The sequence below is a fragment of the Octodon degus genome, unplaced genomic scaffold (assembly GCF_000260255.1).
Source record: "Octodon degus isolate 3935 unplaced genomic scaffold, OctDeg1.0 scaffold00113, whole genome shotgun sequence".
In the NCBI taxonomy this organism is placed as follows: domain Eukaryota; kingdom Metazoa; phylum Chordata; class Mammalia; order Rodentia; family Octodontidae; genus Octodon; species Octodon degus.
In genome coordinates, this window is record NW_004524689.1 from 7,969,009 (window position 1) to 7,973,511 (window position 4,503).

General features: G+C 58.3%; 1 pseudogene across 1 annotated transcript; it reads right to left on the reverse strand.

Moving 5' to 3' along the window:
* Positions 1-1,746: 1,746 nt before the first annotated feature.
* Positions 1,747-4,377, reverse strand: LOC101579882 (annotated as a pseudogene). The gene has a single exon (XR_001117255.1). The product of XR_001117255.1 is annotated as a transcription intermediary factor 1-beta pseudogene (transcript).
* Positions 4,378-4,503: the final 126 nt, after the last annotated feature.

The following is a 4,503-nucleotide window of genomic DNA, read 5'->3' on the forward strand; positions in this document are numbered from 1 at the left end:
TTATTATTTTTTTTTTGGCGGAACTGGGGATTGAACTCAGGCCCCTGCGCTTGCCAGGGAAGCGCTTATTCCACTGAGCCATCTCCCTGGCCCCCATTTATTTGACTGACAGGTCATAATACTGTCTGGCACCTGAACCAGAGATTGGGCAGGAGAGAAATGAAGCCAAGTGTGGTGATGCTTACCCATCATCCTAGAGCTCTGGAAGGCTGAGGCAAGAGGATCCCAAGTTTAAGTCCAGTAACTTAGAATTTCAGAGAGACCCCAACTCAAAAAGTAAAAATTTTAAAAAAGGACAGGGGCTGGTTGTAGTGGTACACAGCTGTAATACCAGTACTTGGGAGGCAGGAGAAATGGCCCAAGTTTGAGGCTATCCTGGGATACAGTCAGTTCAAGCCTAGCCTCAACCACAAAGCAAGACACTTAAAAACAAAAACACATGGGATGAGCTAGATGTGGAGGCTGGGAGGGCCCCCAAGCTACAGTGACTCCTAATCTGCCATGGTTCCATCTGGTCCCTTCTTCCCCACACCCCTCTATCTGGGGTTCTGGCAGCTGACCCCTGGTAAGAACGAGACCCCACCCACAGATCCAACAACCTGATCACTCCAACACCCAACCCCCCCCCCCAGCCAGACTGTAGGCCAAGAAACCTGGACCAGTGTGTCCAAGCATGTGGCTTGAATCCAGCTGCTCTGCCTCCCAGGCCTGCCTGGATGTGCTGCCTGGGAAAGGCCCTGCTTTATGCTAGGCGAGCAGCACCAGCAGGCAGGCCTTGGGCTTGTCCACTCTCCTGCTTCTGGGCTGACTGGACCACGTTAGGAGAGAAGCAGCTGGGAACTCCAGGGAAGCATCCAGTACCTCCTGCAGAAAGCTGGAAACAGGTACACACCACAACCAGCTCAAAGCCCTTTCACATTTGGGGCTCTCTTAAGCCTGCCAAGGTCCTGGGGTTATCACTGCCCCATTTTCCAGATGCAGAAAAAGATGAAGCACCAAACCCAAGATCAGAGATAGCCCGTGGCAGTGGGAGAGGCCAGAGCATGCGCTAGTCCATTCCCTGAGCATCTTTGTGCCAGGCACAGGCCAGGCACTCTAAATGCAAGATCTTCCCCAAGCAAATAGTCAGGCGGAGGTGGGAGGCAACATATAAGTAAATCAATCAATACAGCAACGTCGGGGCTGGGAAGATGGCTCAGTGGAATAAGCGCTTCACCGGCAAGTGCAAGGGCCTGAGTTCAATTCCAGGTTCCACACACACACACAAAAAAAAAAAAATACAGCAATGTCCAGATATTGGTAAGTGCAAGTGCTATGAAAAAGTACAACAGTATAACTAGAAGTTTGGGGATATTTTTAATGTCTTTGGTTGTTACAGGGTCTCACTATGCAGCTCAGACTTGTAGTGATCCTCTTTTGTTTCAGCCATGCCAACACTGGGATTACAGGCATGTACCAGCACACCAGGACTGGGTGGCTGGCTGTGAGCCTGGGGGCAAGGGAACAGCACAGCACGTGCTACCAGGGATCAAACTCCAGTCCCTGTGCTTGCCTAAGCAGGCACTTAGTCCGCTGAGCTATCTCTCTAGCCTCAAGTTTGGGGTTTCTTAGAAAACATACATCTGTCACATGATCTGCTCTTCCACTGGTAGATTTTACTCAAGTAGATATTCAATCACTATATGCTAAATGAATCTCTACTTCTTTTTGCCCCAGAACCATAGCCCCAAGCAGCTGAGCCTAAGAAACTGGTGAGATTTTTATTAAATCCACAGAAGTAAAAACCATTTCGTGAGGGAATATGGGATAGGGCAACCAGGGAGTGGGAGTCAGGCTACCAGGGAGTTAGGGACAGGGTGACAGGATACAGAGCAGAGCCAGGCCAGGGTGGCCATAAGAGCCCCAGCCTCAGGGACCATCACCAGGACCACCAGACAGCTCCTGGGAACTTGGACCAGCGCTGGGCAGACTCAGTGGTGGCGGCTCCACCAGCACAGCGGAGAACTTGGTGTCACCGAAGGCCTCATTCATGCGGGACTCGAAGAAGCGCTGCAGACCGATGATAGACTGCACATCCGCCTTGTCCTCGGTCAGTTTGTTAAACTGCTTGAACATGCGGCCTACATCCTCAGCAAACTCCTGGGGGGAGCGGTAAGGGGGTGACAGCTTTTCTTGGAGGCGGGCGCGGATCAGCGTCAGGTCCAGGGTACCCCCTGGCTGCTCCATGGAGAGGGGAGCGTCGGTAGCCAGCTGGTGCAGGGGGCGGCAGGGTTCATGGCAGAAGAGGGCCAGCAGGACACGTTCACATTTCTGCTGGTTGACTGGCGAGAGCTTGACCACCATGCCGGCACTGTCTGTGCCATCCATGCTAAGAGTGCCATCCTCCTCCTTCAGGTCAGGGGGCACTTGGCAGAGTGAGCAGCTCCACTCTTCCCCTGGCACATCCTGCAGAGCAGGCAGGTGGCAGTCCAGGTGGAAGCAAAACTCGCACTGGTTGCACATGACCAGGTCACCTGGCTTTTGGCAGACACGGCAAATGGTGGCACTGTCATCCAAGGTGCCTGGGTCACCAACTGGCGCTGAGGAACCCTCAGGAGCCACCACCTCCAGGCCTGAGCTAGTGCTGCCACTAGGTGAGGCCAGGCGGGGGCCCTCAGTGGCAGGGCCCTCAGCCAGAGCCATGAGCACAGGTTTGGTCTCAGGGCCCTCTACAGCAGCTGCAGGAGGGGCTTCAATGGCTGCCTCCGTCTCCTCCTCCTTAACAACGGCCATGCTGGCAAGAGGTGGAGCACCGGGTGCTCCTGGGAGTGCAGTCCCTGGCTGACCAGCAGCCGCGGCAGCAGCACCACGCTCAATCACAATGAGGTTGTAGTCCTCGGTGGTGCTGCCTGGAAAGACCTTGAAGACTGGTGGCTGGCTGTCGGCTGTAAGGTCCAGGTCCAGGCGTTCAAGGCTCACCCGTGGCACCTTGCGCATGCGGCCACTCACCTCACCCTCACCAGAGGAGGAACGCTTCATGCCAGACACATGGGGCTCTGCACTGGAGTAGGGGTCATCTGACTCGAAACCATAGCCTTCCTGGACCTCCATGGGCTGGCTGCTGCTACAGCTCTGCTTGCTCAGGGGTCCCAAGGCTCTTGGGGGGGCCATGAGTGCAGGGCCAGTGGAGTTGGTACCAGGCCGCTCAGCCACAATCTTGCCGAAGGCCTCAGCACTCTTGGTCCAGGCACTGAGGTCCCACTGGAACTTCATCTCCCCGTGGGGCTCCACGGGCTCTACGATCATCTTCAGGGCTCGCTGCAGCTGGAAGTAGATGAGCTTCTTAGACAGCAGCAGGGCCGTGTTGTTGTCACTCTCCAGCGCCCAGGAGGCAAAGCGCAAGATGTGCTCCTGATGCTTCTGGATCTTGGTCATGGACCAGTGCTGCCGTTCCAGGCGTTCTTGCTGGCCCTCTGTCAACTTCTGGGCATCACTGACCAGCACGCGGCCCCGCTTGTTCAGTTCCTTCATGATCTGCAAGATGGCCATCTTGACATCCACCTGCACCCGTTTCTGCACATCGGACACCTGGCGGATGGAGCTTCGCACCTCCTTGGTGCTCTTCTGCAGTGTGGCATGTTTGTCCCCAAGGCGTTTCACCAGTGCGGCCAGGAGCTTTCGCTGGTTCCTCACGGCATCTTCCAGGAACTGGTACTGGTGGTCCTTGTGGGCGCTGAGCTGGCAGTCCCGACAGGTAAGGGTGTCGCAGCTCTCGCAGAACAGCACGAGAGGCTCCCGCTTGTGCACGTTGCAGTAGACCGTGCGCTCCCCATCCCGGGACTTGGCCGGCCCGGTGGGGCGCACTGTGTGGTCCTTGGTGTACTTCACCCGCTGATGAGCGTCCACGCAGGTCTCGCACAGTGGCTCGGAGCACTCGACGCAGTAGCTGGTGGCTGGGGCGTTATCTTCGCAACTAGTGCAGCACTGGTTCGCCTCCTGGGCGTCTGAGGCAGCCTTGTTGCCACTGTCGCGGACGAAGTAGTTCTCCACGATGTCTTTGAAGCAGCACTGCTGCTTGCACACAGGGCAGTCCACCACCGCGCCGTCGCCGGCCGCGCCGCCGTCCCCCGAGCTGTTGGCCGCGGCGGACGCGAGGCAGCCGCTGCAGGCCGAGTGCAGGCAAGGCAGCAGGCGCGGCTCGCGCTCCGGACGCAGGCGCTCCCGGCACGCCCCGCAGCGTTCCAGCAGCTCCAGCGCCTCGCCGCCGCCCGCCGCGGGCGACGAGGCTGAGGCCGCGGCCGAGGAAGCGGCCGCGCGATTCTCGCCGCCGGCTGAGACCTCACCGGAGCCCGCGTTGCCGGAGGTGGCAGAGGCCGCCGCCGCCATAGATGCCGCCATTTTCACGCCGACGACGGCGCCCAGAAAGGAGGAGGGGCGAGGAGCCGGCCGCGCAGGCGCAGGAGCGCGCGCCTCGCCGAGCCCCGTGGGGGGGAGGGGTGCGGGGCCCGCGGCGCAGGCGCAGGC